Consider the following 14,696-nt stretch of genomic DNA (forward strand, 5'->3'; position numbering starts at 1 on the left):
GGGGCGGGAGGGTTCCTGTCCCCGGGGGAGGTGACCCCTTCTCCACTGGAGCAGACGCCCTACCTCCTGGGCTCTAACCCGTGATTACCAGCGTTGAAGGGAGCTGGCCTGGCATGGAGCGCGTTGTGCGTGTGTAAAATGCTAGCGGTGTCTTCAGTGTTTTCTTTTGCACCTTTGAGTCATTAGCCACAAATTTCCTTCCTGCGACAATTAGTGCTGTGCTAATGTAAGACATGCTAATTTTTGTGCTGCATCAAACCGCCACCCAACAGGGATCTGCGCAAATGAGCCGAGCCACACAGGCTGGCGCTGAGCTTTCTCTTGCTCTGAGCGACCCCTCCTCCCGCCCCTCTCTCCGGCTCTCCTCTCTGCCCTCATTCCCTGGGCCCCCAACCCGGAGCTCGTGGGAGAGGGCTGGGGCAGGGGTCGGGGGGCTCTTCCACTCCAGGGCTGGGGCGCCCCCCCCCACACCTCACACACACACATATACAGCTCACACCACACACCTCACACCACGCACACCTCACACACACACACACCCCTCACACCACGCACACCTCACACTACACAAACCCCACACACACATACCCCTCACACACACACCACACACACACTCACGCACACACAACTCATACAACACATATACACATCTCACACCACACACTACACACACCTCACACTACACACACCTCACACACACCTCATGCCACACACACACTACACATGCTCACATAAACATACCTCACACCACACATACCATACATACAACACACATTACACACCATCCTCACACCACACACCACACCACATAACACATGCACAACACACAACCACACACACCACATACTGCACTCGCACACACACACACATCTCACACCATACACACACTACACACATCACATACTGCACTCACACACATACTCACGCCACACACACCCACACGCACAGTGCCTTCTACATGGCCTGGGGGGACCTGGGGCCCTCTGCCTCCCGCCCTGCCTGGGCGCCTGCTCTTAGCACGGCCACCTTCTGAGGCACCGGGCTCCGCTGTGGCCTGGGTGTGCCCGGCCATGTATCTGAGGACCCTCCTCTCTTCCGCCGCCCCCCACGGTATTCTAAACAGTCAGCCCGGGCCGCCGTAATAAATTACTGCAGACCAGGGGCTTAAACGGTGAACATTTTTTCTCATTGTCCTGGTGGCTGGAGGTCCGAGATAAGGTGCCGGAGGAGTCAGTTCCCGGTGCGGGCTCTTCTTCCTGGCTTGCAGACGGCTGCCTCCTGGCTGTGCGCTCACAGGACGGAGGGAGTGCTCCGGTGTCTCTGCCTCTTCTCGTGAGGGCACCCGCCCTGCGGGATCGGGGCCCAGCCTGTGAGCTCATTTAACCTCATCCCTACTCAAGGCCCTGTCTCCCAGTGCAGTCCTACGGGGGCTGGGGATTGGGGCTTCGACATAGGAGTTTGGGGACATAAACACCCACCATCCAGCATTGGACGCGCTGGGGCGTGGCTGCACCTCACCTGGCTGCTTTCAAGTCTGGATCTTGGGACCTTTGAACTTTGCCCCCAGGGGGGCAATGAACCCCAGGCTCCCCAGGATCTGCTCAATTTCTCAGAGTTGTGCAAGCTCCTCTGCCTCCTACCAGCAAATCCCAGGAGGCTTCAGCTCCAAGGAACTCCAAGCACATGGGCTGGCCCAAACCTCAACCCACGTAGCCCACCCCCAAGGCCCTATCCAGCCCCGCCCCTCGGTCCTTGTCCCTCTGTTCCTTCCTCCCAGGAGAGAAAAGCCCTCCTGCCTGACCTTTGAGCTGCTCGCAGAGCTTACGGTGGGAGCGTTCTGCTCGCAGCGTCCTTTCTGACCAAGTCTCTCCTCGCCTGAGTGCACACTGTTTCTATCTGACAGCTGTAGAGGGGCACCGTGTCCCCTATACCAGGGGACAGAAGCTGACCCTTCTCTGGAACTGATTCCATCCCTCAGGCGACCGAAGGAGTCAATGGACTGGTGAGTGCCTTGTGCATTTATTTATACATTTATTTTATCTTGTTTTTTTAGAGACAATGTCTCACTCTGTCACCCTGACTGGAGTGCAGTGGCATCATCACAGCTCACTGCAGCCTCCTGGGCTCAAGCGATGCTCCTGCATCAGCCTTCCGAGTAGCTGAGACTACAGGTGCACGCCACCATGCCTGGCTAATTTTTAAAAATTTTTCATAGTGACCAGGGTCTCACTATGTTGTCCAGGCTGGTCTTGAACTCCTGGGCTTGCATGATCCTCTTGCCTCGGCTTCCCAAAGTACTGGGGTTCCAGCGCGCCTGGCTGTCACGTGCATTTAGAGACAAGGTGGGGACAGGAATTGCTGTTTCCCAAAAGAATGTCCTGTAATGGTGGAGAAGAGTTAGGGACAAGAGGGGATCACAGGACATTCCCAGGGACTTTGAACTCCAAGCAGGCAGCAGAGCCCCAATGGTAAGATCGATTCTGCGGCACCCCAGGTCCCGTCTCTTCATTTCTCAGGCCCCACCCCCGGGCTCGTGTTGCGGGGAGGAGACCAACTAGCCACATGTCACACTGCATGTGACTGTAAAGTGACATTCAGGTCTCAAGGTGAGACCCTCGATGGACTGTGCGGCAATGTCAGGGTGCGCCGGGAGAGGATGGCGGGAGAACAGGACCCTGCCCAGGCCGGAGGAACAGGCCCGGCCCTTTGCAAACAGAAGCAGAGTCAGGCCCCGCGGGAGGCTCGGGCCGGGTGGGCTAGGTCCTCCCTCCAGCCCCAGCATCCATCTCAGGCGCTGCTTCGGCACTTCCTAGGAGGGGGCGTCCGTCCGCGCATCCCTCCTGGCTGAGACGGGGCTTTGGTTCTGGTTGCTATTTTCAGGTTGTTTCCCTCACGGCCAATCCCAGCTCGAGCGGCTGGGACTTAGCGGTGTTCTCAGGCCGCCCCGCAGGCACCGGCTGTGCGGTTTGTGTGAGGGAGGACGTGTCCCCCCAGATGGGCTCCTGCTCGCTCCTGAGGGACGTCTGTCAGGGCACGACCCCGGAAGCTAAAGGCCAGTAAAACATCTTGCAAGGGAGCCTGGACCCCGGCAGCTTATCCTGGGGTACGTGGGGATGTCTGGCGGGGAGGACCCGGGGAGATGGGTCCACGCGGCTGAGCCTCTGCTTGACCCCCCCGCGTGGAGCGAAGGGCTGGGACAGCGCCAGGAGTGTGGGGGGCCCAACACCTCAGCAGTGGCGAAAATGGACCTGGCTTTAACCGGAAGCCCAAAGGTGCTTTGGTCACACCGCCACACACACCCGCCGCCTCTGAGAGGAAAGGTGGGCGCTCCCCCAGTGCCGCAGACAGGGGTGTGGGGTGCGGGCTGGGGGGCGGCCACCAGCCCGGGTGCGGCTTCGCCCCCTTCGGCTGAGGGATCCAGGGACAGGAGAAGCCCTTGACAGGTGTCAAACGGAAAACGCATGTGGACTTAATCTGGAGAGACTTTATTTGCTGGGAAGATGCGGCCAGAGGGCGCGGGCCATCGCAGCAGGAGGTGCGGGAGCGCCGAGCGGGGGAGAGGGGCGTTTCTGGGCGGGAAGCGTAAACGGAGGGAGAAAGAAGGGGCGTAGCGGGCAGTGGAGGAGGGATATTTGCCCTTCTCAGAGGGGCTGTCTGGAGTTCAGGGCGGGTGGGGGAGGCTTACCCAGCTTGGTTAACGGGCCTCCTGTTCCGAGGACGGGGGCAGGAGCAGCTCAACCAGTCACCGACAAGGCAAAGGAAGGGGGCACCGGAGGGAGCGCGGAGGGCCTGGGTCTGGCTAGTCCTCGGCAACGCGGGCCTCGGTGAGTCGTGTCTAGTCGTTCAGGAAGGCGGCTCCTTGCAGGAGGCTGTTTCCGGAACACAAAGTGTGAGGGGATTTCGTCAACTACGGGCTGGGACGCAGTCTTCCGTGTGGCTGGCCTACCGAGGTCAGGTGACCTACTCAAGGTCACTCAACGAGCCGAGGTGGGGGTAGCGGCAGAGCTGGAAGGAGGCCCCGTGGTCTCTGATCCTCAATTCATGTCTTTCTGCTAGATCAGCTCAGGGATTTTGCTTCTAAAACAGAAGAGCCAATAGGGAGTGAACGGATTTTCCCCGGAGTCATGTTCAGGCCCACGTGGCACGTCTGCGTGGTTGGTGGGGACACTGCGAGGTGTAGAGACCCTGCCCCATATACAGCGGGCGCCACCTCTCAGCTCCAGGTGAGTGTTGTCAGGGGAGCGCAAGCCGAGTTTTACCACCTTTCTGATTTGTCAAGAGGAGCACGATACCAGGACTTACCAGCTCACACTGAGGACGTGCTGTACAAGTCAGACTGAACACGGCTGCGAGTCACATACAGCTCTTTGGCCACGCTTCCGCCGAAGCCTTCCTGGCCCTCCACTTTGCCAGAACCATCCACAATTAATTCATATCTTACTAGACCACCCACGCTCAGGCTTAGCACCCCTCTGAATGACGGTGATTTTTTTATGTGTTAGGTTTCTGTGGATGCAAAAGAGACTCACACCAGCTCGAGAGGAGGGAAGCTTACTTTAAAGATAACGTGGAGGAGTAAAGGTGACGGAGCCTCCTGGGAACGCAGAGCGATGCTGGCAGTGCCATGTTTCTCCAGCCTGGCACCAGCTCCGGGGCAGCGGAAGGCTGTGCCACGGAGACAGCGCCACGCGCCTGCACTGTCTCCGCTCGCTACCAACCGGTGTGTTCTCACTTTCCTATCTTGTAAATCCCCCTAACTTGTGACTTCCGCAAGCAATGGCCTCTCGTGTCCCTGTCTGTGTGGGGTCCCCAGTTGAGCTGATGGCCCAACTCTTTAAGTACATGTTGTGTTTCAGTTCTCGCTACCAATGTCTTGCTCCTTTGGTGTTTATTAGCTCATTTTTTTTCCCCAGTAGGGCCTTCTGCAAGCCACTGGCAGGCACGCAAATTCGCCGCTCTAGTCAGGTGTCCACTCGAGGCCAGTCAACTGGAGGAGAAACGTGTGGGCCAAGGGGTGGCCTGGTCTGCTGCTTGGAAGGGTTTGCGGGCTGGGACCTTCCTTTAGGAAGGGGTGTGGTTGTAGACAAATGTCAAACTCAGTTGTCTTTAGACCTAATCGAACTTTCCTGAAATTGGCTTTGCAAGGATCCACTAACTCAGATGAAAGTTCTTTCATCCTAGAACTGTAAAGCACTTCCGTGGTTGTTGGTTGACAATAGACCTAGGTTACTCTACTCAGAAATGTGGCTTATCCAGCAGTATGATCAGCTGGAAATCCCAATCCATCCCACTTTAATTAGAGTCCTGTGTTTGAAAATTCTGCATTTTACTTTTTGAATTTTTAAGAGAGGGAGGGAGTAAATAAATACGCTCGTATAAAATAACAAAACTACAGGTTGTTAGAGTTAGAAGGAACTTTGTGTGCATCCCTCATTGGTTCCACTCTCGAACACGCCTTGGCTTCTGTTCCTGGCTGGCCGTACACAGATGTGTTCCCTCTTCCCCAGACCCGGGGGACACTCGCTCAGCGTGGTCGGTCTCCCAGGATCCGGTATTGACAGGTGCTTCATACATAACTGCTACGTCTGTTTGGACCTCCTCAATTTACAATTCTAAGGAGTCCCAAAGAAGTGAAATGGTTTTAAAAATACAGAAAATAGTTTTCAGTATTTCTGCAGCCAGCCATGAAGGAGTAACTGGTATGGAACTTATGCTAGCTCTTTTGTTTTGCCAAAAAGAACTAGAAAACTGAACAAGACATAGGAAACGACTGGATTGGGATATCAGGACAACAGGCTGCGCAGGGCTGTGATCCCTAAGAAAAAGAAAACAGATGAAATGAGTTGTACAATCAACTCAGTTTTCTCCTGGAGGCAATTTTCATACTGCCAGGTGTGGGGGCGGGGGGAACCCAAGCAGAGCATGGTGATCCAGCTGAACTGAGGAGAAGACAATGCTGGGCTTTAGGGAGGTAGGGGTGGGGGAAGAGTACCAGAGAGGAGGAAGGTACTCAAATATAGACATTCAAATACCTGCCTAAGTTCTCTTTGAGTCTTTATGATGTGTGACGTGCAGTTGAAATCTCATGAGGTGGACAAAGAACAGTGGGGTGTAAGCGGAACAACTCCCAGAACTCACACCAGGCTGGGAGATATTTGAATTCCTTCTACCCAGTTACAGCCCTCGTAGAACACTTGACGCAATCAATAGAGAGCACAATTGATCAAGCCTTGGTAGTGGGAATAAATTAGCCCTAGAGTAAAGTTTCCATCATAAGGAAACTTAAAAACAAGTGTCAAAAGGATCAACCTCATCTGCAAGTGACTTTACTGCCTTCCAGAACAAATGTCAACACTCTTTAATGTAAGACAAAAAGGAAAAAAAAATCCATACATTTTTCAATTTTACATTCAAAATGCCTGGCACCCAGTAAAAAATTATGAGATATGAGAAGCAGCAGAGATTGAGACCTATAACTAGGAGAAATATCAGTCAATAAAAACAGACCCAGAAATAACAGGAATGATAGAGTTAGTAGATAAAAAATTTTAAATGGTTAATATACATATTATAAATATACTTGAGCATGTAAAAGAAAACATAAACATAAACAGAAAAGGAGAATATCAAAAAATGGAATATCTGGAAATGAAAAATAACTTTGCAAATGAAAAATTCACTGGATGGAATTAACAGCAAATTAATCACTACAGAAGAAAAGATGAGCAAATTTGAAGACCAGGTAATAGAATCTCTCAAATGGAAGTATATAGGGAAAAAAGACTGAAAAAAAGAAAAAAATGAACAGAGCCCCAGGGCCAGTTGCTTACCATGCATGTAATTGGAATTCAAGAAAGAAAGACGGGTGAGAGACAGTAGCAGAAAAAAATTTGGAAAAATAATGGCCCCAAAGTTTCCAAATTTGATAAAAAACCCACAGATCCAAGAAATAGAACAAATCACAAGGAGGATAAACACTAGTAAAAACACATAAAAGCATATCATAATAAAGTTGCTGAAAATCTATGATAAAGAGAAAAATTTAAGAGCAACTTAGAGGGGGGAACCTTACATTTAGGGCAACACCAATAAGATGACTGCAGACTTCGCTTTAGAAAAATGCAAGCTAGAAGACAGTGGAAGGACATCTTTAAAATGCTGAGAGAGCCTGTAATCCTAGCACTCTGGGAGGCCGAGGTGGGTGGATCGCTCAAGGTCAGGAGTTCGAGACCAGCCTGAGCAAGAGTGAGACCCCGTCTCTACTGAAAAAATAGAAAGAAATTATCTGGACAACTAATAAAAAATATATATATAGAAAAAATTTGCCGGGCATGGTGGCACATGCCTGTAGTCCCAGCTACTCGGGAGGCTGAGGCAAGAGGATCGCTTGAGCCCAGGAGTTTGAGGTTGCTGTGAGCTAGGCTGACGCCACGGCACTCTAGCCCAGGCAACAGAGCGAGACTCCGTCTCAAAAAAAAAAAACAAAAAACCTTGATCTGAAATAAGCCAGGAAAAGAGAAATGAAAGAAGAAAGAACATGAGTCAAACAGAAAACAAATAGCAAGTTGGTGAACTTGAACCCAGCGATAGCAATAATTACATCAAATGCAAATGGTTTAAAATACTCTAATTGAAATGCAGAGATTGTCAGACTAGATTAAAAAAATCAAGATCCAATTATACGCTAATTACAGGAAGTGAGCTTTAAATACAAAGCCTGAGAAATGAACGTGAAAGGAGGAGGTGACACGCCACAGAAGCACGAATCGCAGGGGAGCTGGCGCGGCCCTACGCTGCCAGACACAGTAGATTGTGGAAAAGGGATGATATCGCCGACCTACAGAGGGACGTTTCATGATGATGAAAGAACAGATCTATTCACCAAGAAATAACAACCCTAAATTTGTATACACCAATAACAAACCTTCAAAATACATGAAGAAAATGATAATAGAACTGAAAAGATATATAGAAATCTGTGTATCTGGAGATTTGGAGTGCTGGAGATTTCAGCACTTCTCTCTCAATGATTAATAGAAATAGAAAATTAGTAAGAAGTTAGAAGTCTTGGATACACTGTCAATCAGCTTTATCTGATTAACCTTTATGCAAAATTCCACCCAACAAAAGCAAAATAAATATTGTTTGCAGGTGCATATGGAGCATTTACCAAAGTAGATGATGTTTTGACTATCAAACAATTCTCAAATTTAAAAAGAGTTAAATCATGCAGAGTATATTCTCTGACCACAGGGAATTAAACTTCCACAGAATTTCAGAAGTTGAGAACTATGCTATTCAGCTGCCTATTTATTTTAAGGAATGGTGATGATTAGTGTCCATAAAAGTGATTTGAGACACTGAAAAAATCCTGAAATGTCTTATGAATAAGTCTTCAGAAAACTTAAATGTAAGAGTGGTACAATGTTAATATTTTAGAAATTTGCTAATGTATTCAAAATTTGAAAGGGTAGCACAATGAAACCCATATACCCAACACTCAAATTCCCCAATTATCAAGAATATGGCATATTTGCTTCACCAATTCATTTTTCTTTTTTCTTTTCTTGCTGAAGAATTTTGAGAGCAGATTCCAAACATCGTACTATTTTACTCCTATGTGTTACAGTTTGCCTGTCTGAGAAACTGGATATTTGCTCAGATGATCACAATTCCATTATCACACTTACTGCAACTCATAATATTCTTTTTCTGAGACAGGGCCTTGCTCTGCCTTCCTGGCTGGAGTGCAGTGGTGTGATCTTAACACACTGCAGCCTCTAACTCCTGGACTCAATAGATCCTCCTTCCTCAGCCTCCCGAGTAGCTGAGACTACAAGTGTGCACCACCATGCCCAGCTACTTTTTTATGTTTTGTAGAAACAGGGTCTTGTTATGTTACTCAGACTGGTCTTGCACACCTGGCCTTAAGTTATCCTTCTGTCTCGACCTCTCAAAGCGCTGGGATTACAGGTGTGAGCCACTGCACCAGGCCTACTGTAACTAATAATTCTTGGAACTGCTGTGATGGGGGAGAGACCTCAGTGTAGAACAGAGCTCAGCTCTGAATACAGCAAAGATAGCTGAGGATTTATAGCTAAGGAATAGAGTGACAGGGTTGGTGGATAGAAAACTACTAAGAGGAACTTAATTAGACATTGTATTAGTTTTCTAGGGCTGCTATAATAAAATGCCACCGACTGAGCAGATTAAACAACAGAAATTAATTTTATCACAGTTTTGGAGGCTGAAGTCCAGGTTCAAAGTGTCACCAGGTTTGGTTTCTTCTCAGGCCTTTCTCCTGGGCTTTTAGATGGCTGCCTTCTCCCTATGTCCTTATGTGGTCTTCTCTTTGGGTGTACACATATCTGTGTCTCCTAATTTCCTCTTTTTGTAAGGACACCAATTATATTGAATCAGGGCCACTCATGACCTCATTATACCTTAATAACCCATGTAAAAGCCTTATCTCAAATACAGTCACATCCTGAGGTACTACAGGTTAGGAGTTCAACATAAATTTTGGGGAGACACAATTCAGCACATAACAGGTATCAAGGGTAGGAGTATTCTTGCTAAAGGCAGGCCAAGGACTCATATCTCAAAGGTGGGGGAGATTCTCACTTAACTGACTTAACAGGATTCTTGCTAAAACTGGACTCAGCAGCCCAAGGACATAGGTCAAGGTTAAGGCTTAGTTGAGACGAGGCCCAAAGGAGTCTAACTAAAATTTGATTAAGGAAGAAATCTTTATCAAAGGGGATCACATTTCCAATCAAATGCCTTGTTTTAGCTTTCTACTTCATCCTACCTTTCACGGGACATGCTACATTCAATTCCTGAGCCATTCCGCAATTCTGAAGTCTATCCTGAAGTTATTCTTTCACTGAGTGTCTGTGAAAGATAAACACACCTTGTCTTTGTTTTTCTGAAATAGCTTTAGTCCATCCTTGCTGTGGAGAATAGTTTAGCTGGGTATAAAATTCCATGTTGACAGTAGTTTTTCTTCAGCACATTATAGACTTCACTTTAAAGTCTTTTGGGTATCTATTGTTCCTGATGAGAAGTCTGTCAGCAGCTTAATTGTTTCTCCTTTGTAGGAAATTTATCTTTCTCCTAGCATCTTTTTAAGATTTTTTTGTTTGTTTTTCATTATCATGGATGTTTATTTTTATTTGTCCTATTTGGCAGTTGATGTGCCCTGAATACTCATGTCATCAGTTCTGAAGAATTCTTAGCCATTACTTCTTTTTACAGTGCCACACTGTTATTTCCTGTATTGTCTACAATTGGAATTTCTGGTAGGCATATGTTAAATCTTCTTTTTTTGGCTTCCACATCCTTTAACTTTTCTTTCATATTTTCATTTTCTTGATATCTTTGTTATTTTCTTGATCAGTTTCTCACTACTAACTTCCAATTTACTAATTCTTTCTTCTTTGTGTGGTATCTATCCCACACATTAAGGTTTTTAAAAAATTTCATGACTACATTTTTCATTCCTAGCATTTTTGATTGGTTCTTCCTGTATTCTTCTGTTTTTGACCAATATTTGTCTTAGTTTTTTTTTTTTTTAAATCTCTCAGGATTTTAAACATATAATTTCATATCTCTTTTGATTGATTTATTGTTTTGATGTCTCATGTTTATGATGTTTACTGGCTAGGTTTTATGACATTGGTTTTTCTCATGTGTTCTGAAGGTTTAAATTCATCTTGAGCAGGTATTTTCTGTTTCATTTTGCTTTTGTCTCCTCCCCGTCACCTGCCCCACTGTGTGTGAAGTTTTAGTGGCCTCCGATGGGTTCACAATTCAGAACCAGTTTGAGCTCAGTAGGCTGGGATTTCCTCCCCTGGGGTATCGAAGCTCGTGGCTGGCGAGGCTCGGGTGCTGGTTGCATGGCTGTCTCTATCGCCTGCAGGCAGCAGCTTCTTTTTGACCCCCAATTACATGCAGAGAAGCCTTGCATAGCTCAGTCCTGGCCTCTGCAAGCTCCCTGGTCCATGCAGCAAGCTTGGTTGCAGCCTCCGGCTGGAAGCAGAGCCTTTGATATCCATTGCCCCAGCTGGGTGAGGGGCGTGTACCGTGCTACTTCTGCCTTCTCAAGTCCTGAGTCTGTGGCTTCAATTTCAGATTCCTATTGATAGTTTCTGTTCTTTTTCAGGGTCCCCAAGAAGTTGAGCTTGCGTTTGAGCTCAATGAAAAGATCCCCTGTCGGTAGGAGTTGGTGTGGGGTGGCTCCAGCATGAACCTAACCAGCGGTTCCATGATGCTGTTCTTCACACTGTGGTTGGGGCTCCTGCTCTCATGTCCCCGCCGCGATGCCTACCACCACTGTCCCCGCTTAGGCCTCCCTCACCTCTTGTCTAAATGAGCACCACCCTCCCTGGTCTGCCTCCAGCCTGGTGCCCTGCCACGTAGCGAGCTGGCCACGCCCTTGCTAAAAAGTGTATGAAAGCTCTGATTGCCTTCGGTGCCTGGGTGTGGGCGCCCGACCCCCTCCTTGCCGTTCCTGAAGCAAGTCTCCCACACCGAGCTGCGCCGCAGGACCGTGGGTCCTCTGTTGGAAGTGCTCCCAGCTGTGCCTCACCCACTGTGCTCACGACCAGGGCAGAGCCAAGGGCTGTCCAGGGCTCCAGGGCTCTGGTGTCTTTGGGCTTGGCACACAGGGGCTGCCCAGTAAGCGTTTATCCAACTAAAGTTAGAGTCTGAGTCCCGCAGCCAGTCCTGCCTCGGTGGTCGGCGTGTCAGTCCCACCACGAAGTGGATGCCCCGTGGGCACGGTTGGTGGGGGCAACAGGCAGTGGAAGGCAACAGCCTTCCCCATCTGTACCTGTGACCTGCCCAAGGGGGAAAACAGCTTCTGCCCAAAAAAGGAAAAAGATCAAAAAAGCGGACTGTATTGACAGAAGAGCCATCGCAGTGAGGACGCAGAGGCTAAGTCCCCGGCTGTCACCACACGCAGAAAATGGAAGTCAGCACCCATCCAGAGACAGACAAACACCCCACAGCCTTCAGCGACTTCCGATTAATGCAAACCCCTTTGCGGTTAGTATTTCTCCCAGCAAAGCTCGCTCTCTCCTCAGGACCCTCAGTCACGATCTATTTGGGTACAGTGCATTTCCCACTGTTCACAAAATACACGTGCAGTTGGGAGGAGGAAAATGCATTATTCATTCAACGTACTCCGCTACCCTTGAATTACAAGGAAAACAATTTTCACTACAAAATAAGCATCGTACACTACAGGGAAACGTCAGTTGCCCGCACGAGAACTCCCAATGGGAGATCTTTCCTTGCTCAGACGCAATGAATCAAGCCAGCACCCACGCACGGAGGACACCTGATGGAGCCTGGTCAGCGCGTGGCTCTGGCTGCGGTGGGGACTCTGGCCAGCCCTGCAGTGTCTCCCGCCCACAGACCGCGTGTTGGGCCGCTGGGGCCGGGCGCACAGCAGAGTCTAAAGTGGCTTTTGTGAATGAGTGTTTCAGTTGAAGAGTAACTATTTTTTAAATTTGCCTTAACATTTTTAGGGAAAGAACCCCCATTTCCAGAAGATGATAATTGGTTTTCTTAGGCTCTGAGAGGTGAGTTGAATTTTCTGTCTCAAGAAGAAAACTTTTTTCCTTGAGTTCATGTATAAGTAGCCAACTGTCTAAAAATGTGTATAAAAACCCAATTGCTTTTGGGTTTTCTAAATTTTCCTATGAATTCTCTATATGGGGAGGTGGCACCCTAATTTTAGTTAAATCTGTTTTGCTCTTCTGAGAAAGTGCCTCTGCTAAAGCCTCGTTTGTACTGGAAACTTGTAGAATTTTCCGTCAGCCTCTGACCTAACCCCGGATGAAGTGGCCGAAGCAGAGGGTGGAGGCGGAGGTCCTCGGGGACTCAGGGCCAGCACTCCTCTCTCCTCTGTCCTCAAACACCAGCTCCCAGGAAATGAGCGGGTAGAATTATTCCCACTGAAGAGTCAACACCAGAAACCACATCACTGTGTTACCCATGAGAACTTTCCAGATCTTAAGGAAAAGAAAGAAATCAAAGTTCCAATGGTGGAGTCCCAGGCTCTGGCTGGGCTGCCAGATGAGTCTGAGTCACCTGTCCCAGCCCTCCAGGTGTCAGCCCCAGGACAACTGGAAAACCAGGAGTGGCCCTGAGGAACAGGAGCAAGGTGGCTAGACCAGGTCCAGGGCACGAAGAGACTCTGGGATGGGATGGGAGGGGCCTTCCCCAGGTGTCGCAGGAGGGGTGCTTTGGGGACGGGAGGTGTTTGGTGCTAATTCGTTGTTCCTTGTTCATGGGGTTCGCTGCCCTAGAGCAGGGCCTGGGGAGGCCTTGGTGTTCTGGCCCCTGCCCCGGTCAGGTCTGGAAGAGGAAACTCAGTCCTTCCCTAGGTCTGCCCCATGGCAGCCCAGCCCGGGCTGAGAGTTGTCGGCTGTCATTCACTGGGGGTAGACGGGGGCTGATCTGCTTTGCGTGGCCAAATTACTGAAGGGCCCAGGTGTTCACCAGTCTTCCTGCTGTTCTGACCTTGGAGGTGGGCGGAGATGCTGCGGCTGGGACGTGAGCCTTCTCGGAACATGTATGTGTTGTCGACCTGTGCGACAGGACAGCGTGGTAGAAGCCAAGGAATGCATTTCTAAAGGTGACATTATGGCCCGCTTCCCAGGGTTGTCCTCCCCGACCACTCTGGGAGGCAGAATTTGGCTCCACCATGGCCTGTGACTGCCCGTCCCCCACTGGCCACTGCCCAGCGAGCTCACGTCTCATCCAACTCCCAGGAACATGGAGTGTGGCAGCTGGGGTGGAGCAGAAAGGTGGCAGGTGTGGCTGCTTGTGACCTTGAGTAAGTCACATGTGGCCTCCAAGCCTTTGTGCCTCATCCTTGAAATGGGACATCTCCACCCCCAGGTGGAGTGGAGTTACTGGGTCACCGGCATGTGGGAGGAGGGTGTGAGCAGGGTGGTGGCAGCACAGCACCTGCGTGGGAGCTCCTGGCGGGTGCCAGTCCTGCAGGGCCGTCCTGGCTGTCAGGCAGTTTGCATGGTTTTTTTGGAGGGAGGGGGAGGGAGGGAGGAGACAGAGAGAAAAAAGGAAGTGGGGGGAGAGAGAGAGAGAGAGACGTTCCAGCAGAGGCAGAGGGAAGTCCCTGCAGGCAGAGCAAGTCCCTGAGTGCTGTGGGACAGGCGCTCCTTAGCAGGCTGGCTCTCCCTTAGCCAGCCTTCCCCCACTTTGGTGCCAGGGGCATTGCCAATGTCAGCTGGCTGTGGGGAGCTGAGGAGGGGCTGGTGCTGCCCGGGGCTGCTGGTAGAGCACTAGTCAGAGAGGACACGCCGAGCCACCCCTGGGGAACCAGTCAAGCCCACGGCATAGCTCTGCAATGTGACCTGTGTTATTCAAGCTTAGACCGGACTCTTCGCCTTGGTTCTGCCCCCATTCTTGCCCCACTCCAGCTTGGGATAGTCCCTGCAAGGAGTGGGGGGAAGCTCCTCTCCCACCTGAAGCCCCAGCCCTGGGGTTAAACCCCTCCCACCACAGACCCACTCATCCTGTGTTGCTGAGCTTCCAGAAGTATGAAGGGCAAATGGTTGTCACTGGTGGTGATGGGGGTGATGATGGATATTATATTCATGGTGGCGCTGGTCATGATGGTGGTCACATAGCGGTGCATCTAGTATTAATAGTGGTGGCAGTGG

The sequence above is a fragment of the Propithecus coquereli genome, unplaced genomic scaffold (genome assembly GCF_000956105.1).
Source record: "Propithecus coquereli isolate 6110/MARCELLA unplaced genomic scaffold, Pcoq_1.0 Scaffold644, whole genome shotgun sequence".
Lineage (NCBI taxonomy): Eukaryota > Metazoa > Chordata > Mammalia > Primates > Indriidae > Propithecus > Propithecus coquereli.